Source organism: Hypanus sabinus, chromosome X1, assembly GCF_030144855.1.
Source record: "Hypanus sabinus isolate sHypSab1 chromosome X1, sHypSab1.hap1, whole genome shotgun sequence".
NCBI lineage: Eukaryota > Metazoa > Chordata > Chondrichthyes > Myliobatiformes > Dasyatidae > Hypanus > Hypanus sabinus.
Genome location: NC_082738.1, coordinates 16,501,694 through 16,526,251, shown reverse-complemented (window position 1 = coordinate 16,526,251; position 24,558 = coordinate 16,501,694). Strand labels below are relative to the sequence as shown.

Below are 24,558 nucleotides of genomic sequence, written 5' to 3'. Positions count from 1 at the left end.
TTATGCCTTTCCTTGTGATACCTTGTGTTTAACACCATTTGTAGCAATACATTGTTCTGTATAGTTCAAATGGAAAATATCAATAAAGATGTTTGCTACAGATCAGAGCCTGGAATTGCCACCCTTTGGCACAAAGTGACCAACTCCAGATAAGATGTGACAAAATCAAGCACAAAAGCTGTTGCTTTGAGCTATGGCAGTTTTGGCTAAAATACCTTAGTGCAAATCAAGTTTCAGTAATATTTGCCTCTGGTCTAATAAAAACATGATGCTAATGATGAATTATTCCCTTTAGCATCTGCAAATCATTGCACTTGGAATGATGGAAATGCAGTTGGAAATGAAGCATTTTGACTGAATATTTGGAAACAGGAGAATTATTTCCTGTGACAAATACTGTAGTGTGTTGAGATGATTTCCTGACGAAGTAGAGGCTGGTTGCCACCAACTGGCACAGTGATTGTAATATGCAATTAAATTAAGAGCAGTTTGTTTTTCAAAGAGATTAAACTGCTGAATACTTAAGAATGAGCTCATTCATAATTGACTTTGCAGCACATCTGAGAGAGTATTCAGAAAGAAGACACCTGCACTGAGAAACTGGATAACAGCACAGTATATGAGATTCACTTTTTTTTTGAAGTCCAAAAATGATTTGTTTTATTTGTCCAACCCTTATGTATAGCAAAACTTACCAAGCCATTTCATAGGACTGATTATCAAATAAAATTTTGACAATAAGCCAGATACTAGTTTTGGAGTTTAGATATTAAGGGAAACAAAGGAGACAGTGATGTAGCTCTGAGGTAAAAAAAAATCAGTTGCAATCAGAAACGAAACTTGCAGACCCCAAAATCCCCCATTCACAGCAAAAAGCAGCCACAATAATAATCAACAACTGTCTGTACATAACAATCCCCAACCCCCTCACTCACAGAAAATAACAGCGACAGTAGCATCAAAACCCTCCCCCTTACAAAAAATTAATAGATCAGCTATCTGTCAATTGTCCACAAGGAAGAAACCACTGAAAAACTGAAGGAAACCAATATGAAGTACAGTCCAATAATCATATAAATCTCAGAATATGGGAAATGTCTTTTCATCTGCGTATGAGGAGAGCAGCCACAAGGGGAGTGACCGCTGACCTCGGTCCGAATGCCGCTGTTGATCCCAATCGAACACGCTGATCCAGCTGCTGACCCCTCCGCATTCACCTTGATGATTCAATCTTCCTCACCACTTTGAGATGGAGTCGTTCATGACCCTGTGCCTCGTCTCTGGTCTTTTCCACAAGTCAGCTCGTGTTCTCAGCCCTTTTCGGTGTGTGCACCCCCTCCCCCATTCTCTGATCTCCACGAGGTAGCTCTCCAGACACAGCAAAGTGCTGAATCCTTCAATCACGACTGAAATTGTACATCACAGGCTCCAATAGTTTTTGAAACACAATACAAAAAGAACAAGCAGAAGGCATAGAAAAAGTGTAATAATTGAAAAGATTCGCTATCTGGAAGATGTCAACTGAGGAATTGTTTTTTGCTGGTGACATTTTAAATGGTAGATATCTAAGGTTCTAAAACTGGGAGATATACTTATTAAATAAATATTGAATGGATTTTGAGATTTAGTTCTCATTAAATGTCTGTTAGTTTACTCAATAGCTTCTGTGAAGGAGTGTCAATATCATCTGATGCTCAGGTGGCATGGTAGTGTTCTAGTTAGCACAACACTTTACAGTGCCAGTGACCGGGGTTCAATTCCTGCCCACTTTGTGTAAGGAGTTTGTACATTCTCCCCGTGACCAATGGGTTTCCTCCCACAGTCCAAAGATGTACAAGTTGGTAGGTTAATTGGTCATTGTGAATTAGGCTAGAGTTATGTTGGGGGTTGTTGGGCAGCACAGCTGGAAGGGCCAATTGCATGTGTATCTCTGTCTGCTGACCGCTACAATTTCTTCAGTAATTTCTCTAAAGGAATGTCTACATCACCTGATGCTCAGAAGGTTAGAGGAATTGAATTTTAGGAGCTGATGGATTTGGGACAGATGAGATGTTTCCATGGAGAAAGAGAACCAGTGTATCTTGGTATGAGGTAGAATGCATTCAGCAGTGTTTGAGAAAGTTGAAGTTTAATGGATTGTATGAGACCGGCAAGCAGTAGACTAGTGTAATTGGTGGAGAAAGGAGGAATTGGAGTTTGAGAGGCGGTGCAGCACTAATGGATGAAAATGAAAGCTTTCAAAGGGCCTGCATTTCTAGTGCCTTTGAAGAGGGTAATATGTTGGTGCAGCGGGTAGTACAAGTACCTAGGTTCTAGTGACCTGGATTCAGTCCTGACCGTTGGTTTGCACATCCTCCCTGCAACCATGTTGGTCTTATCTGAATACTCCAGTTTCCTCACATTCCAAAGACTTGTGGATTGGTGTTAACATGCTAATGGTGTGTGGATGAGTGGTAGAGACAATGAGCATATGAGAGTGAATAGGTTAGATAGAAATAAATGGGGGAATGGGATTACTCTGAGCCAGCAGAAAGTCAATGGGCCAAATGGTTTCATTTCTATCATAAGAAAATATAGGGCGTCTCAATGTGCTTTGCATCCAGTGAAATACTTTTGAAGGGTGCTGCTTTCTGGGATGTTACATTGTCCCCCCTGTACACTCTGCATAGAACATGCTCATTTCTCCTGTCTTAATATCCTTCTCATTGAGCGGTGAAAAAAATCACAAAACACCTATCAACCACCTCCTGTCTGGAAACCTGTTTGTAGTTTTGAATGCTTTCAACTTAATTAGAAGGGAGGGTGTAGGGCAGAGGAGGAGAAGGGTTGTGAATAGATATTAGATCAGTGCATCTGTCAGTGGGTGACTCCATTGCATCTCACCTCTCCATATCACACTGCACCAATTGTTATTTAATAGGATACCAGTGTTGGAATGTTTAACTGTTGGTACTGTATATAAATGTTTTAATCTCATAAACCTCAAATGATTTAATGGGTGGCACAGTAATGTTGTGCTTGGTGTAACACTTTACAGCACTAGTGATTAGGGTTCAATTCCCACCACTTTCTGTAAGTAGATTTACATTCTCTCTGTTGATCGCGTGGGTTTCCTCTGAATGCTGTGGTTTCCTCCCACATGCCAAAGAAGTATGTATTAGGATTAGTACATTGTGGGCTTGCTATTCTAGTGCCAGCAGCTTGGTGATGCTTATGGGCTGCTCCTAATAGATCCTCAGACTGTTTTGGTCTTTGATGCAACTGATGCATTTCACTATGATCCAATGTACATGTGACAAATAAAGGTGATCTTTATCTTCGGTGCGGAGGTGCGTAAAACTACTTAGTGCAATAGCAGTTCTCCACGTGGCCAGTTACTTGTCTGTTGTACTTGAGGGTTGAATAATAAAATGTCTCAACTAATGGGCTGCCGATGGGTAATTTATGGTGTGTAGTGATGAATTGTTTGGGAAGCAGGTTTATCCATCTGTTCTTTGGCCAAGGCATTTCTGGTTTTAGGATATGAGAAGGAAAGCAAGAGATACTGTATATTAACTGTGTTCTGAAGTTTTGTGCTCGCTTTGTTCTTCTAGGGTTGATATTTGTCGTTGACAGTAATGACAGAGAGCATATGAATGAGGCACGTGAGGAGCTGATGCGAATGCTTGCAGAAGATGAATTGCGTGATGCTGTCTTACTTGTCCTTGCCAACAAACAGGTAAATTAATTGTTAAGTGAGGGGTAGTTTTCATCAGTTTCACTGGGATGGTTTGACTACCACTGTTCAACATAGAGCTTTTTCTTGGAAGTGGTTAATTGCAGAACTTTCCTGATTGTGTATCACAGCTGAGATGAGTTCTGAACAACACTTTAGTGGACCAAATGAGTGCCTGAATATTCCAACTAGGCCTAATATTTCATCCCAGGTGCAGCTTCTACCAGTGCAGAAGCTGATGAGCCAAACTTTCTCCATCTAGTGTAAGTCGACGTATCGGTTTGAGGCCCTGAATCAGAACTGAGAGGGAGCAGGAAAGATTGCTTGGGTACAGCAGTACAAAGGGAGGTAGGGTACAGATTGATAGATGATAAATAGAACCAGATGGGGAGAAGATGAAACCAGGTGGAGGAGGGGATGGGAAGGATGAACAAGGAGAACTAGGTGGACGTATGAGTGTGTGGGAGAAGAGCACCAGGAGTGTGGATTAACTGAAATTAGAAAATTGTCCATGTCCTTGGTCATAAGCTTCCCAAGTAGAATATGCAGTGTTGATCTTTCAATTTGTGTTTGACCTCTCCTTAACAGTGGAGTAAGTCACATTGGTGTGGGAGTGGGAAGAAAAGTTAAAATGGTATGCCACTAGGTCAAGATGGCAATTACTGACAGAGCATGGGTGCTCTGGAAACCAGTTGACTGGTCTATGTTTAATCTCACCAGTGTAGATGAGAGCAGGTTGGGAAAGATGTGAGTGAACTTCTGCCTTGCCTGCAATTTCTCTTGTCTTCACCTAATAGATTCATTTCTATTGGCTGGATCACATATACTGTATTCCAAAAGAAGTAATTTGGTGTAATTTATCACAACTAAAGCAGAAGAATTGTTTCAGATATTCTTTTATCTACACCGTTAAGCACAACGTAAAATCTTAGATCCAGTTTGCTACATTCCCTGTATCCCATGGGCTTTGATTGTCTTCACCAGTTTGTCATGTGGGATTTCTTCAAAAACCTTGCTGCTGAAATCCACATAGACTACATTAAGTAGTGGGACTGTCCTTGTAACCTCAAAAAAAATTTCATACAAGTCTGTCAGAATGACCTTTTCTTAATCTATGCTGACAGTTCCAGAATAATCTGTGCTTTTCTCAGTGAAGATTTTCATTGTCCCTTAGAATGGATTCCAAATTTTCACTCAATTATTGCCGAAGTTAAACCTAGTGGCCTATAATTTCCCTATCTCATACATGAAAATTCCATGCCCATCTTTCAGTAATTCTGTTTACTGACTCGAGATAGGGAAGTGATGGGCTGAATGGTCAGGTCCTTTCTTACCTTGCCTTTTTTCTCCTTCTACCAGTATTCTTAATTGTCATTTTCCTTTTTTTTCCACGTTGAACCTAATTACATTGTGTCAGCTATTTCCAGTTGTATACTTACTCTCACCACAATATCAGAATCGGGTTCAATATCACTGGCATATGTCGTGACATTTGTTAACTTTGCAGCAGCAGTACAATGCCATGCATAACAGAAGTATAATTACAATGAGAAATATATATTTAAAATTAAATAAGTAGTTTAAAAAGGAAAATGAGGAAAAAATATAATGAGGTAGTGTACATGGGTTTATGGGCCAGTCAGCAGTCAGGTGTAGAGGGGAAGAAGCTGTTACTAATACGTTGAGTGTGTGTCTTCAGGCTCCTGTATCTCCTCCTTGATGTGTGTCAAGACCTGCCACTACCCAGCGCCCCTTCCTGGTCTGAAGCGTTCATAGCAGGTGGTCTTACATCCAATCACTATTTTAACCAAATTCATCACTTTCTATATACAAAAAATTATTCAAATGATCACATTATCACAGCAATACACTATTTTTATTTTCAAAGTAAGATACAGTTGTCACTACCTACAATGCAGATGCGCCCCTGGGGGATCCACCAGTCCCGAAAATCTCCCAATGTACCCAGAGACAGACTTGGACGTAACCATGGAAGAGGGATAGGTGAATGGCTTGGGCAGAACTACCTTGACCCATGAATGGATACCTTGGCCAGGTCCAGGAGCAAACCAACCAGGAGATCTCCCAACCAACTCACCCATCAGGACTGTGGGGCTGAAGTGCAGCCAGTATTTGAGGAGCAGCCTCTTTGGATACTCAAACAGAGGCTGCAGCCTCTCACACTCTGTATATATATGTACATGATACACCATCTCCTCCCAGCAACAGTAGTAATAGGTGGCTGGGGAGACCATGAACCAACTCAGAATGTTACATGGTACTGCTCTTCGTAACACTCTTCACCCTAGGTCCCCAATGGAAAGAGGGATGAGTCTTGTGTAAACAGACCTCCACTGGGAACCTTCCTCACTGCTGGATGCTGAAACAGACCACCACTGAGTATCACCAAATGCATCATCTTTTACTCCAGGCCAGCTTTGTATAGCAAAGCATTTAGTAACTTGCTTTTAATGATTATTTGAACTGCCTGCAGATCTGACACTTGCTGATAAGTGGGTTCTAAAGCCTGCAGAATGATCCAGATTTCCTTAGCTCTGCCCATATGGATTCTGTTTGAATACAACCTCCTACACCTTTGCATTGTAACATTGGACTGTGAATTGTTTTATTATTAGTGCCACACATTTCCCCTACCTCCACTCCTAAAAATATTATAGAATATTAAGTTCCCAGTCCTGTCAGATGCTAGCCTTCTCAGCTTCCACTGTAAACTGATAGACTTTTAAGACCATGAGACTGTAACCTCGAGTCTGCTCCACCATTTCATCACAGCTGATTCAATTTTCCTCTCAGCCCCAATCTCCTGCCTTCTCCCCATATCCCTTCATGCCCTGACCAATCAAGAATCTATCAACCTCTGCCTTAAATATACATAAAGACTTGGCCTCCACAGCTGCTTGTGGCAAAGAATTCCACAGATTCACTACACTCTGGCTCAAGAAATCCCTCCTCATCTCCGTTCTAAAAGGACACCCTTCTATTTGAGGCTGTGTCCTCTGGTCTTAGATTCTCCCATCAGATCTACTCTACATCCACTCTATCAAGGCCTTTCACCATTTGATAGGTTTCAATGAGGCCACCTCTCATTCTTCTGAATTCTAGTGATTACAGGTCCAGAGCTATCAAATGGTCTTCATATGACAAGCCATTCAATCCTGGAATCATTTTCGTGAACCTCCTTTGAACCCTCTCCAGTTTCTGCACATCCTAAGATAACAGGCCCAAAGCTGCTCACAATACTCCAAGTGAGGCCACACCAGTGCTTTATAAAATCTCGACATTACATTCCTGCTTTTATATTCTAGTCCTCTTGAAAGTTAACATCACATTTGCCTTCCTCACCACAGACTCAACCTGCAAATTAACCTTTAGGGAATCCTGCACAAGCACTCCTAAGTCCCATTGCGTCTCACTTTTTTGAATTTTCTCTCCATTGAGAAAATAGTCAACCTTTTCATTTCTTCTAACAAAATGCATGACCATACATTTCCTGACACTATTCTGCCTGCCATTTCTTTGCCCATTCTCCTAATCTGTCTGGGTCCTTCTGTAGCCTCTCTACTTCCTCAAAACTACCTACCCCTTCATATTGTCTATTAACTTTGCAACAAAGCTATCAATTCCATCATCCAAATCATTGACATACAATATAAAAAGAATTGGTCCCAACGCAGACCCCTGTGGAACACTTCTAGTAAACCAGCAGCCAACCAGAAAAAGCTCCCAATACAGTCATAGAAACATAGAAAACTTACAGCACAATACAGGCCCTTACCTTAGAAATTACCTAGGGTTACCCATAGCCCTCTATTTTTCTAAGCTCCATGTACCTATCCAGGAGTCTCTTAAAAGACCCTACCGTATCTGCCTCCACCACCATTGCCGGCAGCCCATTTCATCCACTCACCACTCCACGTAAAAAAACTTAACCCTGACATCTCCTCTGTACCTACTTCCAAGCACCTTAAAACGGTGCCCTCTCATGCTAGCCATTTCAGCCCTGGGAAAAAGCCTCTGACTATCCACACGATCAATGCCTCTCATCATCTTGTACACCTCCATCAGGTCACCTCTCATCCTCTGTCGCTCCAAGGAGAAAAGGTCAAGTTCACTCAACTATTCTCATAAGGCATGCTCCCCAATCCAGGCAACATCCTTGTAAATCTCCTCTGCACCCTTTCTATGGCTTCCACATCCTTCCTGTAGTGAGGCGACCAGAACTGAGCACAGTACTCCAAGTGGGGTCTGACCAGCGTCCTATGTAGCTGCAACATTACCTTTCGGCTCCTAAATTCAATTCCACGATTGATGAAGGCCAATACACCGTACACCTTCTTAATCGCAGAGTCAACCTGCACAGCTGCTTTGAGTGTCCTGTGAACTCGGACCCCAAGATCCCTCTGATCCTCCACACTGCCAAGAGTCTTACCATTAATACTGTATTCTGTCATCAATTTTGACCTACCAAAATGAACCACTTCACACTTATCTGGGCTGAACAACATCTGCAACTTCTCAGCCTAGTTTTGCATCTTATCAATGTCCTGCTGTAACCTCTGGCAGCCCTTCACACTATCCACAACACACCCAACCTGTGTGTCATCAGCAAATTTACTAAGCCATCCCTCCACTTCCTCATCCAGGTCATTGATAAAAATCACGAAGACCAGGGGTCCCAGAACAGATCTCTGAGGCATTCCACCGGTTACCGGCCTCCATGCGGAATATGTCCCGTCTACAACCACTCTTTGCCTGCTGTGGGCAAGCCAGTTCTGGATCCACAAAGCAATGTCCCCTTGGATCCCATGCCTCTTTACTATCTCAATAAGTCTTGCATGGGGTACCTTATCAATGCCTTGCTAAAATCCAAATACACTACATCTACTGCTCTACCTTCATCAATATGTTCAGTCACATCCTCAAAAAATTCAATCAGGCTTTAAAGGTTCAACCTGCCTTTGACAAAGCCATGCTGACTATTCCTAATATTGTATGCCTCTCCAAATATTCATAAATCCTGCCTCTCAGGATCTTCTCCATCAACTTACCAACCTCTGAAGTAAGACTCACAGGTCTATAGTTTCCTGGACTATCTCTACTCCCTTTCTTGAATAAGGGAACAACATCCACAACCCTCCTATCCTCTGGAACCTCTCCCATCTTCATTGATGATGCAAAGATCAAAAAAAAAAGATCATCGCCAGAGGCTCAGCAATCTCCTCCCTCGCCTCCCACAGTAGTCTGGCGTACATCTCATCTGGTCCTGGTGACTTATCCAACTTGATACTTTCCAAAAGCTCCAGCACATCCTCTTTCTTAATGTCTACATGCTCAAGCTTTTCCGTCCGCTGCAAGTCATCACTACAATTGCCAAGATCCTTTTCCGGCGTGAATACTGAAGTAAAGTATTCATTAAGTACCTCTGGTATTTCCTCCGGTTCCATACACACTTTCCCACTGTCACACTTGATTGGTCTTATTCTCTCACGTCCTATCCTCTTGCTCTTCACATACTTGTACAATGCCTTGGGGTTTTCCTTAATCCTGTCCACCAAGGCCTTCTCGTGGCCCCTTCTGGCTCTCCTAATTTCATTCTTAAGCTCCTTCCTGCTAGCCTTATAATCTTCTAGATCTCTAACATTACCTAGCTCTCTGAACCTCTTGTAAGCTTTTCTTTTCTTCTTGACTAGATTTACAAAAGTCTTTGTACACCATGGTTCCTGTACCCTATCATCCTGTCCCTGTCTCATTGGAATGTACCTATGCAGAACTCCATGCAAATATCCCCTGAACATTTGACACATTTCTTCCATACCTTTCCCTGAGAACATCTGTTTCCAATTTATGCTTTCAAGTTCCTGCGTGATAGCCTCATATTGCTTGTCATGTGGCACAGGCAGTAATCGAGAGATTATTACCTTTGTGGTCTTGCGACTCAACTTCCTTCCTAACACCCTGTAATCTTTTTTCAGGACCTCCTCCCTTTTCCTACCTACTGGGAGGCTGGGAGTTTCCTGGACTTTACACATTACACTGAGCACAGAACACTGGCCTCACACACATACTTCCTGTCTGTACTCGACACAGGCAACCTACCTTGCCTCGACTCTTTATCGCCTAAGCTCCGTTGAACCAAAGCACTCCTACCCTGTCTCCCACTCCTCTGATGCCCGCTCTATGAAGCTGACTCCTTTTAAACTTTTCTAGTTGTTCTAACTGGCTGACGTCCACTTGCTCGCACAGTTGTACCTCGATCAAACTGCTGAAGAAATAACCACTCTGTCTCCTGCCAATCAGCTACTGCTTTATGCATGTTAGAATCTTTCCTGTAATACCATGAGCTTATAGCTTGTTAAGCAGCTTCATGTGTGTCACCTTGTTAAAGGTCTTCTGAAAATTCAAGTACACAACATTAACCAATTCTCCTTTGTCTATCCTGCTTGTTATTTCTTCAAAGGATTCTAACAGATTAGTCAGGCAAGATTTTCCCATGAGGAAACAATGCTGACTATGGCCTATTTTATCATGTGCTTCCAAGTACACTGAGACCTCATCCTTAAAAATCAACTCCAACATCTTCCTTAGGACAGACTGACTGGCCTATAGTTTCCTTTCTTCTGCCTCTCTCCTTTCTTGAAGAGTGAAGTGACATTTACAATTTTCTAGTCTTTCGGAACAATTCCGCAATGTAGTGATTCTTTAAAGATTATTACTAATGCCTCCACAATCTCTTCAGCCACCTTTCTCAGAACTCTGGGGTGTACACCATCTGGTCCAGGTGACTTATCCACCTTCTTTTCTAATCTCCTACTCCATAATATCTACTAAATAAAGCAGAATGGATATCTTGCCATTAGCACACTTCAGTGTGTTATCAGTTTGAACATAAAGCATAACCTCTGCTTAGTTTGCCATCCCAAGTGTATATCTTTACTCTGGGCTCTGAAATGCAACATTCTATTTTAGGGTTCTGTGTCAGAATTGCAAAATAGTTCTTTTCCACCCCCCCTTGATTATAGAGCTTTCATTATTACCATTCTGCTGGTACTGTGACCCTTTAACACTTGAGTAATTCCTTGATGTCATAGTGGTGTTATTTGGGGCCACATCCATTGAATTACTGTCATTGTCCACATCTCATCTGTCCGCTCTTGCCTTTCAAATGGACTTTTCCTGCAACTCAGAATTCCCTGAGTTTATAACTCTTCCAATTCCAGCCTCTATTTTCCTCGCTTCATGACATGTGTGCCCTGAGCTGATTCTACCATAGGGTTTCCCCATCAGCACTTAATGGTGGAATGGCCTTGGTTTCATGACTGCAGATAACTTGTCTAAATATGTTTTAAATTTTAGTCCACTAAAGAAGGGGGATCATTGCTTGCTCTGATTTTTGCTGTACTTTCACAGTGGGACTAGGTGATAGGGTGCAGTTAGCCATGAGGAGAGGGGTTTTACCAAACTGGAAACCTTTTTCTTGTGCACTTTCTGCTGTAAATCTAACTCACTAATTCACTAATCCTCAGGAGTTTGCGAAAATTCGCTATGATGTCGAAAACTCTGACAAACCTCTATAGATGTACAGTGGAGAGTATATTGACTGGCTAGATCACAGCCTGGTATAGAAACACTAATGCCCTTGAATGGAAAATCCAACAAACAGTATTTGATACAGCCCAGTCATCTTGGGTAAAGCTCTCTCCACCATTGAGCACATCTACATGGAGCATTGTCACAGGAAAGCAGCATCCATCATCAGGGACCTCCAGGGAGAAGGAAGGTACAGGAGCTTCAGGACCCATACCACCAGATTCAAGAACAGTTATTACCGCTCAACCATCAGGCTCTTGAACCAAAGGGGATAAGTTCAGTCAACTTCACTTGTCCCATCATTGAAATGTTCCCACAACCTATGGGCTCACTTTCAAGGATTCTTCATCTCATGTTCTCAATATTTATTGCTTATTTGTTTGTTAATTTATTTATTTCTTTTAGTATTTGCGGTTTGTTATCTTCTGCACACTGGTTGAATGTCCACTTGACATGGTCTTTCATTGATGCTATTATGGTTGTGATTCTATTGTGGATTTATTGAGTATGCCTGCAAGAAAATGAATCTCAGGGTTGTATATGGTGATGTATGTGTTTTTTGATAATACATTTACTGTGAACTCATTGTTACAGATGAATGACAGGAATGCTCAGAAAGCTCTTTGCCCCACTGAGCTTCTCCTTGATCAGCTGTTGGGTCCTAATGCTCCTTGTGTCTATCCCTCCCTGATACAAGCAGAGAGACTGAGCAGAGGTTGGGAGCCACTCTTGGCTTTGCCCTATTCAGAGCAGTTATTGCTTGTCTGTCACTCGCTTTAAGCCTGTCCACATTGTTCCCAGTGTAACCTCTCCACATCACAAGTCAACATATTGACCCAGGCAGTAATTTCATTAAAACACTGGAGGATTCAGCCATTGTCTTTTCCAATGCACAGCAGCTGACACTGGTATGTAACCAGACAGGGGGAAATGCAGTATTTTCTAATGGAGGAAGTGCACAAAAGACCAGAAGACTGACATAATGGACAGCAACAGTCTCTGTGAAAAATTGTTCAGATTCCTCTCTGGTTGCCATAGAAGTGGAGCTCACCACATATTAGCCCTGACTTCCCCCAAGACATTTGAACGTACATCTTACTGGGACGATTGCTAAATCGTCCTTGTGGAGCTCGTCTCATTTCACTGAAATGTCTTGATTTGCAATGAATGAAGCATTTTACCATCAATGAAACAGCTCCAGAAATAGTTAGAATCTTCAGGTTTTTATTGGTGGAGGTTACATTACCACAGTTTATAATGGAGGAGTTGCTAATAAAGCTTTGTTGGTGTGTAGGAGAAGGTACTTGAAATATCTAATAAAGTACCTATGACAGTCTTATTTAGAGAGGAAGAAAAGGGAAACATTTGTATAACTCCTTATCATTTCTCCCACATCCTTCATTGGTTGTGTATTAACAGGGAATGCAGCCAGCAATGTAACTGCAAGTATAGCTGTTATTTTGCCTTCAGCAAGAATTTAGAAACTGTTTGAGGTGAATTAGTTGTGGATCAGGGATAAAAATAATTCCTCAAGAGATTATTCCCTAACTGCTCTTTGAATTGTGGCATCTATTTTAACATACTTTTTCTTTTGCTTCTATACATTTACTTGAACAGGAAGTACAATTACAAAATGTCCGTGTTTTATTTGGTGCCATAGTTCAGACTGAAAATGACTGCAACAAAATACTAAAGGAACAAACATCCTGGACGTGAAAATATCAACTGAATGTTCATACAGGTTTGTGAGTTGGTGGGTGGTAATGGGATCAAGAAAAGATTGGATCTGAGATAATCGTTGCGTTTATGATTGAAGTTTTATTTTATATAGGGAAGTGGAATGGTCATTTTGTCTGCTTCCTTGGTTCAACCACATTTGGAGTACCATGCACAGTTCTGGTTCCTATATCACGAAAGATATACTGAAGAGGGTAAAACGTACACACGCCCGCCTGCCTGCAGCATGGCAGACGGCTTCTATGAGGTTCAATAAAGTGGACGTTTTGGGCCAAGATCCTTCAGGATGTTTGCTATTTTGGGAAGACCAAAATTAAGGACCATGAATGAAACACAGTACCTGATGCAAAAAGGGATTCCACAGAAATTTCTTAGCTAAAGGTTAGATTTGAATGTGAATTCAACCCCACAAGGTATGACTGAGGCAAATGCTATTGATAGGTTGCAGGGAAAGATGGACATGGACATAAGGGAGAAAATTGAAGTGAAGTACACTAGCAAAAGCAGAAATAGAAACAGAAAACCTACAGCACAATACAGGCCCTTCAGCCCACAAAGTTGTGCCGAACATGTCCCTACCTTAGAAATTACTAGGCTTACCTTATAGCCCTCTGTTTTTCTAAGCTCCATGTACCTATTCAGAAGTCTCTTAAAAGACTCTATCATATCTGCCTCCACCTCCACTGCCGACAGCCCATTCCACACACTCACCACTCTGAGTAAAAAAACTTAACACTGACATCTCCTCTGTACCTACTCCCCAGCACCTTAAACCTGTGTCCTCTTGTGGCAACTATTTCAGCCCTGGGAAAAAGCCTCTGACTATCCACACAATCAAAGCCTCTCATCATCTTGTACATCTCTATCAGGTCACCTCTCATCCTCCGTCACTCCAAGGAGTAAAGGCTGAGTTCACGCAACTTATTCTCATAAAGCGTGCTCCCCAATCCAGGCAACATCCTTGTAAATCTCCTCTGCACCCTTTCTATGGCTTCCACATCCTTCCTGTAGTGAGGCGACTAGAACTGAGCACAGTACTCCAAGTGGGGTCTGACCAGTGTCCTATATAGCTGCAACATTACCTTTCGGCTCCTAAGTTCAATTCCACGATTGATGAAGGCCAATACACCGTACACCTTCTTAACCGCAGAGTCAACCTGCACAGCTGCTTTGAGTGTCCTATGAACTCGGACCCCAAGATCCCTCTGATCCTCCACACTGCCAAGAGTCTTACCATTAATACTATATTCTGCCATCATATTTGACCTAACAAAATGAACCACTTCACACTTATCTGGGTTGAACTCCATCTGCCACTTCTCAGCCCAGTTTTGCATCCTATCAATGTCCCGCTGTAACCTCTGACAGCCCTCCACACTATCCACAACACCTCCAACCTTTTATGTAATCAGCAAACTTACTAACCCATCCCTCCACTTCCTCATCCAGGTTATTTATAAAAATCACGGAGAGTAAGGGTCCCAGAACAGATCCCTGAGGCACTCCACTGGTGACCGACCCCCATGCAGAATATGACCCGTCTACAACTGAGATAAACAGGTAATTTGGGCCAAAAGATATAAGCTGTAAACTCTGTGTAAAACACTTTGGTCTAATTTTATGGGCAATGGTGTGTGATCTGATAACATGATTAATATCTATTTTCATGACACGTATCCTGTGTTAGGTTTTAGAATCACTCACTATATGCAAAGGTTTCCTTTTAAAATAGAAACTGGGCCACAAAAGTAGAAAGGAAAGTAAATTGTAAAGAGGATATAAGGCAGCTCCAAAGGAGTAGTATTAGATTGAATGGGGAAAATGTAAAGTTGCTCATATGGCAAGAAAAATATTAAACAACAGGAAAGGGTTCTGGGTGACCTAGAGCATGATTAGCAAAAGACCAGAGGCAGGTATGACAAGTCATTAAGAAAGCTAACAGAACAATATTATTTTGAGAGTAATTGAGTACAAAAGTAGAGAGGATCTGCTTCAGTTATATAGGTATCAGTGTGACCACATCTGGAGTACTCTGGAGTATTGGTCCCCTTATTTAAGGAAGGATGTTAATGCATTGATAACACTTTTTACTAGGCTAGAATGGGCAGGTTATCTTATAAGGAAAGGTTGGACAGGCTAAGCTTGAGGTTTGAAAAGCGATATGGGACTTGATTGAAACTTGTTACATTCTGAGGGGTCTTGACAGGGTGGATATGGAAGGCACAGAGCAGCAGCCACAACAGCAAAACAGTCCCCACCACCCACCCACCAATGCACATTCACAGTCATCTAACCCCAGCTCAGGGCATCTTTGGCCTCCAGCCTCCAGTGGACACAGGAATTTGCAGACACTGGGCCTGTCATTAAGCATCCCACCACCCATGACATTAGACCATAAGACACTGGAGCAGAATTAGGATGTTTGGCCTGTTGAGTCTTCACCATTTGATCATGGCTGATCCATTTCCTTTTCAGCCCCATTCTCTTGCCTTCTCCCCATATTTGTTCACGCCCTGACATATCAAGAACCTATCAACCTTCACCTTAACTACACTCAATTACCTCCACAGCTGCCTGTGGCAATGAATTCCGCAGATTTGCCACTAACTGGCTGAAGAAATTCCTCCTCTCTTCTAAATGGATGTCCTGCTATTCTGAGGTTGTGTCCTTTGGCTGTACTCACCCCACTACAAGAAACATTCTCTCCACATCCATACTACCTATGCCTTTCAACATTTGATAGGTTTCAATGAGGTCACCCCACTCATTTTTGTAAGTTCTAGTGTGTACAGGCCCAGAGCTATCAAACACTTGTATGATAAGCCTTTCAATCCCAGAATCACTTTCGTGAACCTCCTTTGAACCCTTCCCAATGTCAGCACGTCCTTTCTTAGACAAGGGCCCAAAGTTGCTCACAGTCCTCCAAGTGAGGCTTCACCAGTGCCTTATAAATCCTCAGCATTGCATCCTTCTTTTATGTTCTAGTCCTCTCAAAATGAATTGTAACATTGCTTTCCTCACCACTGACTCAACTTGCAAGTTAACCTTGAGGGAGCCCTGCACAAGGACTTCCAAGTCCCTTTGCACCTGGGAATCTTGAATTTTCTCCCCATTTAGAAAATCCTCTATGCTTTTATTCCTTCTATCAAAGTGCATGACCATACACTTCCCGACACAGTATTCCATCTGCCACTTCTTTGCCCATTCTCCCAATCTGTCTAAGTCTTTCTGTAGCCTCTCTGCTTCCTCAATACTACCTGCCCCTCCACCTATCTTCGTATCATCTGCAAACTTTGCAACAAAGCCATTAGTTCCATCATCCAAATCATTGACATACACCGACCCCTTTGGAATACCTATAGTCACTGGCAGCCAATCAGAACAGGCTCCCTTTATTCCCATACATTGCATCCTGCCAATCAGCCACTGCTCTATCTTGTTAGTATCTTTCCTGTAATACCACAGGCTCTTGTCAAATGCAAAATCCAAGTACACAACATCCACTGATTCTCCTTTGTCTATCCTGCTTGTTATTTCCTCAAAAAATTTGAACAGATTTGTCAGGCAAGATTTTCCCTTAAGGAAATCATGTTGACTTTGGCCTATTTTATCATGTGCCTCCAAGTACCCTGAAACCTCATCCTTAATAATTAACTCTAACATCTTCCTTAGGACAGACTGACTGACCTATAGTTTCCTTTCTTCTGCCTCTCTCCTTTCTTGAAGAGTGAAGTGATATTTGCAATTTTCCAGTCCTCCAGAACCATGCCAGAATCTTGTGATTCTTGACAGATCATTACTATTGCCTCCACTATCTCTTCAGCTACCTCTTTCAGAAGGCCTGGGTTGCAGTCCATTTGGTCCAGGTGACTTATCTACCTTCAGACCTTTCAGCTTCCCAAACACCTTCTCTCTAGTAATAGCAAGTGCACTCACTTCTGCCCCTGATGCTCTCAAACATCTGGCATACTGCTTGTATCATCCATGGAGAAGACTGATGCAAAATACTTTTTCAGGTCATCCACCATTTCCTTGTCCCTCATTACTACCTTTCCAGTGGTCCAATATCTACTCTCACCTCTCTTTTACTCTTTGTATATCTGAAAAACTTTTGGTATCCTCTTTGATATTATTGACTAGTTTACTTTCATATTTCATCTTTTCCACCCTTATGACTTTTTCCCATTGCCTTCTGTTGGTTTTAAAAGGCTTCTCAATCCTCTAACTTCCCACTAATTTTTGCTCTGCTATATGCCATCTCTTTTGCTTTTATGTTGGCTTTGACTTCCCTTGTCAGCCATGGTTGTTGTCACCCTGGCTTTAGAATATTTCTTCTTTGGAATACATCTATCCTGCACCTTCCAAATTGCTCCCAGAAACTGCAGCCATTGCTGCTCTACCATCATCCTTGCTAGTGTCCCCTTCCAGTTAACTTTGGCCACCTCCCCTCTCATGCCTTTGTAATTCCCTTTTCTCCACTGTAATATTGATATGTTTGACTTTAGCTTCTCCCTCTCAAATTACAGAGTGATTCTATCATATTATGATTCTTGACTCCAAGGGTTCCTTTGCCTTAAGCTCCCTAATTAAATCTGGGTCATTACACGACACCAAATCCAGAATAGCTGATCCCCTAATAAGACTCAACCACAAGCTGCCCTAAAAAGCCATCTCATTGCATTCTGCAAATTCTCTCTTGGAATCCAAAATCAGCACCAACCTGTTTTCCCCAAACTACCTGCATATTGAAATTTCCCCATGACTATTGTAACATTGCCCTCTTGTCATGTCTTTTCTATCTCCCATTGTAGTTTGTAGCCAACATCCTTGCTACTGTTCAGAGGCCTGTATATAACCCTCATCAAGGTCTTTTTACACTTAACTCTACCCATAAGGATTCTACATCATCTGATCCTATGTTGCCTCTTTCTAAGGATTTGATTTCATTTTTTATCAGTAGAGCCACCCCACCCCTTCTGCCTACCTGTCTGTCCTGTCTATACAATGTGTATCCTTGGATGTCAAGTTCCCAACTATAATTATTTTTCAGCATAACTCAATGATGCCCACAATGTCATACCTGCCAATTTCTAACTGCGATACAAGATCATCTGCCTTACTCTGTATACTGCTTGCTTTCAAATATAACACCTTTAGTCCTATGTTCATCACCCACCCTTTTTAAATTGTTTTAATCCCCCGTTACACTGTAACTCATTGTACTGACTGCAATTTTGCCCTGTTATCTGCCTTTCCTTTCTGACAGAGTCACTGTACACTGCCTCTGCTTGTAAACCAACTGCCCCATCCTCAGCCCTATCATTCTGGTTCCTATCTCCTTGCCAAATTAGTTTAAACCCATCCAATAGCTGTAGCAAACCTGTCTGCAAGGATATTGGTTCCCCTCCCCAATAGTAATAATGAGACTAGGACACGCCCTCTCCTCGCTGGTACCACCAGGGAGGAGGTACAGGAGCCTGAAGACAAACGCTCACCATTTTAGCGACAACTTCTTCCCCTCTGTCATCAGATTTCTGAACGGTCTATGAGCACTACCTCACTATTTTCACTCTTTTTGCATTACTTTTTTATATATTCTGTACTATATACTCCTTATTGTAAATTATGGTATTTTTGTGTTACACTGTACTGCTGCCACAAAACTACATATTTCACATATGTCAGTGATAATAAACGTGATTCTGATTCTTCCTGTTGACTCTTGCTCTTGTTTTGAGTAGTCTGCTGCTTTAGCATTTGCAACAAATAAAATAGTGCATTTTGAAATCTTGTATTTAATTCAGATAACGCGTTCTAAGTGGCTGTAGAGCCTTGTTATTTTTAATCAAAATGAAACAATCAGGGCAATAAGCTATTGCTCTTGTATGATGTACTGCAACTTCCAGGATAGTAGAAATTGAACTGGATGGAATCTCGTCTATTTTTCCAAAATAATTTCAGTGTTAAGTTTTCAAAGATTCTATTATTCAGATTTTTAGAAGGGTTCTGAGTAAAAGTGAAGACACAAGAGACTGCACATGCTGAATTCTGGAGCAACAAACAATTTGCTGGAGGAACTCTGTGGTTTAAGTTTTTCCAAATCAGTAAATAAAGAGAATTGGAATTTGAAAGGAGCAGAAAAAAAAATATGTATCCAAAGCGCCAGGAAAAATTAAGTATGCACGTTCCTGCTTTAAGGGTAACAGATGTTCAGGTATTACTAAGGAATTTGAGTTCACAAGTCTACATTTAAAATACATGTAATCAGAAGGGATATAGCTCCATCCACTGTTTCACTCCAGCAGTATACATTCTGTTTTACTTTCTTAGAAGAGACCTCATTTTGTTCTTGGGAGTGAATTTCACCAGGTGGTAAAGGTAGCAGAAGTATTGTCACCCAAGTGGGAATATGCTGCCACCTGATGGCACGTTAGTGCCTGGCAAGATTTTGTTTGCTCACTCAAAAAGAGTTGAGGAGATGGGTATCACCGTGGTCATAAAATTCATCAATGCCGTTAAAAGGTCAATAATCTGTGGGACTGTTGCTGCAAGATTCAGTAGTGCAGCTCTGGTGTGCTCAGAGACTGAGGTATCAGTGGGAGATGAGGAGGGATTGGGGCATATAAATTCAATAAAAGAAACTTTCATTGAATAGTATTAGGCAATTAAAGGCAAAATTAGGTAAACAAAAGACAGAAAGGAAAAGAACGATATGGGGATGTGGTGAGGATGGAAGGATACATGTGGATTATAAGCAAGAGGATAGACCAGGTGGGAGACTGCTTCTTGTTAGTATCATATTTGATGGGGATCTACTATCTAACTGCCCAGAAAAGTGGATAACTAAATGTGATTGTTTATTAATAATTTAAGGGTGTAGTACCATAGTGGTTAAACTACTGGACTAAATAGTTAACCACAGTGGTACTCTACCCATAAATTATGGGATGAGTTCAAATCCCATCAAGGTAGCTGGGAATATTAATTTAGTTAATTAGTCTGGAATAAGTATTTCTGACCAGGTTCCCTAATCTGATTAACAGCAATCCTTTAAAAAAAGGCAATCTGCCTGGTCAAAGTTCGAAGTAAATTTTTTTTTATCAAAGTATGTAATTTGCCATATACAGGCACTACCTTGAGTTTCATTTTCATATAAGCATTTACAAGAAAAAGTACAATAGAATTTTTAAAAAATACATGAATAAAGACTGACAAATAACAAACCTGGTCTGTCTAATATATGACTCCAAACCCAGAGAAATATGATGGACTCTCAGCTGTCCTTTTAGATGAGCCAACAATGCAGTTAGGTATATGCATGAATGCTGAGCAATGACAGTGACACTCGCAACCTATGATTTTAGAAAAAAATGTGATCAGAACATTTCAGGCATTGGGAATTACTACCATAACTATGTTCACCCTATACCAACTTCTTTAACAATTCAAATAAGAATAATTGAAAAGTCCCTCTATAATTATATCTGGATTAACTTCAAAATAGGCACAGTAGCAAAAGAGAAACAACCAAGGCTGTTAGGGAGACTACAAGTTCTCAATTCAACAACAAACATATCGTAGCTAATTATTTAAATTGAGGGGAAGATAAAGGCTAGTGATAAGATTTTTTTAAATGGGGTATTATTTTTCCTCTGCCCTCTTCTAGAAACTTCAATTTTAATTGAACTTATAATCAATTCTTTTCACCATCTTAAATTAGTTAACATTCCAAATCCTCCTGGGACATTTCCTGACATTAATCCTGGATTATTTTCTGCTTTTCACCTTGTACATTTTAAAACCTTTGGTCTGTCTCGCACTGCTGCCCTCACACCAAGCTGCTTCCAATACTCTCCCATTTTTTTTTTTATTTGTGTCTGGGGGTAGAATTCCAAGGCAGAGTTTTAATATGAGGTTAAAAACCAAGGACAAAACAGTCACTTTAAGTTTATTTATTTATAAAATATCTAAAATTCATAAACAATCCTTTAACTATCTCCTTTTAAGTATCTTTCCACATTTCTCTGTAATTGTATTTATATCATCTGAGTTTGAAGGGAAGTTTCTCAGGAACCCTCAGACGTGACCACAACATGAAAAGTAATTGCTCAATGTGTTTACATGTTGGCTCCGATTCCATGCAATGATCTGGATGTTTACTGAGGTTTTTTTTAGTGTTTCACAGTGCTTTATGTTCAGTCTTTTTCTTGCCACAGTCAGCATTTGGTAATGGCTGAGCAGAGTGTGACCATGCAGGTCAAGGCTGGAACTCTACTTTTGATTCCCCTGGCCTGGACTGCCTTCCCCTGGCAGTCTACCTCACCTGAACATGTGTTCAGATGCCCTTTGGAACATGTAACGGAAACCCTAGAGAAGACTAACTAACCCCAGTGGGTTGGGGGCCCTCGTGCTTCCCTTTCACCTGCTGTGCTAGTGTTGAAATAATGTTGCATGTTTCCTGGAAGTGTCCTGTAACCACTCAGTTCCCACAGACTAAATCTGCTGTACCAATGGGGGTGCTGAGCTGTTTGTTGTAAATGTAAAAATAGCTAATGAACATCAAATGAATGTATTAAGTATATGTTTGCTGATATAACAGATGCTAAATTTAGGTTCCGTCAAGCTTCAAGATTGCTTAATGTAATTTCCAATACACAAGTATAAAGGAGAACAAAATAATTGTTACTTTGGGACGCGCGCGCGCACACACACACACACACACACACACACACACACACACACACACACACAACACACAACACACAACACACAACACACAACACACACACACACACACACACACACACACACACACACACACACACACACACACACACACACACACACACACAAAATGCTGGAGGAACTCAGCAGGCCAGGTTGACTGTACTTTTTTTCCATAGATGCTGCCTGGCCTGCTGAGTTCTTCCAGTATTTTGTGTGTGTTGCTTGAGTTTCCAACATCTGCAGATTTCCTCGTGTTTGTATTTGTTGCTTTGGATCCAATGCAGTGCAAGAAAAAAACACAAAGGAAAAGAACACAATAAATATAAATATATAAGATAGCTTATAGATAAATATATGTACATAAAGAAATGCTGGTACAGGAGTGTCTGTACATAAGCTGACTGACAGGAAATGAAGCAGTGATGGTGAAAGGTGTGTTGGGGTGAGTTAGTGGGTAGATGTGTCAATTAGCCATACTGCTTAAGGAAAGTAGCTGTTTTTGAATCTGGTGGACCTGGTGTGAATGTTACATAGCCTCATCCCTAATGGGAGTGGGACAAACAGTCCATAAGCAGGGTGTGTGGGATCCTTCATGATGTTCCTGGCTCTTTTCCGGCACCTTTCTGTATGCAGGTTCTTGATGGTAGGGAGGCTGGTGCCGGTGATGCGTTAGGCAGCTTTGACTACCTGTTGTGGAGCCTTCCTGTCTGCCACAGTGCAGTTTCTGTACCACACAGTGATGCAGCTTGTCAGGATGCTCGCGACTGCATATCTGTAGAAGGCTGGGAAAGTGTAGTCCTTCAGGCTCTGACCATGAGAGGTTGTGGGAGACGTGCACTCCCAGAAGTGAATTGACACAGGACTATATCATATCATATGGAATATATTTAAGAAATTACTTTTTTGAAATTCTGAGCATAAGACTAAACTAATAAGGAAAATTCACCAGGAAGGGATTTTCATCCCATCAATTTGAAATGGTCTGCACTGTTATAACCCACTGTTGCACTCACTCCCTGATTTTTTTTATTGCAAATCTAATTTGATTTAGTGGTTTGATTTGAACTCCATCAGTAATTTCAAACAACACTTACATCAAAGCTCAGACAGTATTGGTTGTCAAGCTTGCTTCAGCCAGACAATAGTGAAACCTTGCACAGCATTCACCCGCTTCCTCCGCACACTATCAGATGCAAGGAAAGCTCTGAATCCACAGAGGCCCCTCACTCTAACAACAATGCAATTATATAGCATGTCAGATCCCAAGGTGCTTAACCTCCAAGAGGCTAAATACAGTATAGCCTTTTATGATCTTCTCAGTTATATCTTGCAAGGCCCTACTTTTTCCAAATCAACTTTAACTCCTGAACCCTGTGCTCATAACTAAAAACAGACTGATTATTCTAATTTTGACATTCCAGCACAGGGGTGTAAATTAGTTCAAAAGTATGAACACAGATGAAAACGAAAAATGCTTTCTGTTTTGAATATCAAGTACTCGGTATTTGTCAGCAAAAGTTAATCAAGTACTTTAGAAGTATTTGATTTAATGACAGTTCATTAGGGCACTTTAGAGGGAAGCCATCTGTTCGTATGAGGCCAAACTGGTTTGAGAACTAGTAGTTTTTGATTACTATGGTCACTGCCAGAAGAATCAGCAACCACAGAATTAAGGTTATTGTAAAAAGCCTTTGAACTTTTGAAAAAGGCGCAACAGCCAATTTCTGCACAGCGAACTCCCATAACAAATAATTGTGATAAAGGGACAGCTGTGATTATTTTTTATTTGCGAGACAAAGGGTCATGGCTTTGTCAAAGACCCTACATCTGAACCAGAAAAGTGAGAGAGCAAACATGTTTTAGGTTGTACAGAGATTAAAAGATCAGAGGGGTTGTTTGTGATAGAATGCAAACTAAAGTTGTCCAGATCATTACTTTTCAAACTGATAGACTTTTGTTTTAATTTGTTAGGTTTCAGTTTGTCACTGTGCTATTTTGTTTCAGCTGCTAGATTTTCAACTAAGTCTTATTTGTAAAACAGGCCATATATCAACTGAAAAACAAGAAGTCTTCAGGAACGAACACTCTCCTTGCTATAGTTCTAAAACTTGTCAGAGAGTTCAGATGAGTCCACAACCTCCTCTTACAGATCAGGAGAATGTGAACATCCACTTTGGTTGAAGAATAAGAAAATAAATTATAATTCATGTGGAATAAGACTTGTGCAAACAAACCTGAAATCATAATATCAAACACAACAAGTTAACATGCATGTAACAGTAAGTAATTACGAAGACTATTTGTGTGTTGTAAGGGATCTGGAGCACAAAAATTGCTGTTTTGATGCAACTTTATAGAATTTGGTGAAAAACAGCAGGAGCACTTGTGTACAAGTTTGGGCTCTACTTTTAAATAAGGATACACAGTGACTGTAAAAAGTATTCACCCCCTTGGAAGTTTTCATGTTTTATTGTCTTACAACATTGAATCACAGTGGATTTAATTTGGCTATTTTTGACACTAATCACCAAAAAAAGACTCTTTCGTGTCAAAGTGAAAACCGATCTCTACAAAGTGATTGCATAAGTATTCACCCCCTTAAGTAAATCATCATTGGTGCCAACAATTGGTTTTAGAAGTCACAGAATTAGTTAAATAGAGATCACTGTGTTCAGTCAAGGTGTTTCAATGGATTGTAGTAAAATACACCTATATCTGGAAAGTCCAACTACTGCTGAGTCAGTATCTTGGCAAAAACTACACCAAAAACA

The 24,558-nt window shown here is 41.0% G+C and overlaps 1 long non-coding RNA gene across 1 annotated transcript; it reads left to right on the top strand.

The window, feature by feature from the left end:
- Positions 1–650: 650 nt before the first annotated feature.
- Positions 651–18,768, top strand: LOC132384640 (uncharacterized). Its single transcript, XR_009508959.1, has 3 exons — positions 651–3,718; positions 12,941–13,064; positions 14,510–18,768. It is a non-coding gene; the product is annotated as an uncharacterized LOC132384640 (long non-coding RNA).
- The last annotated feature ends 5,790 nt before the right edge of the window (positions 18,769–24,558 follow it).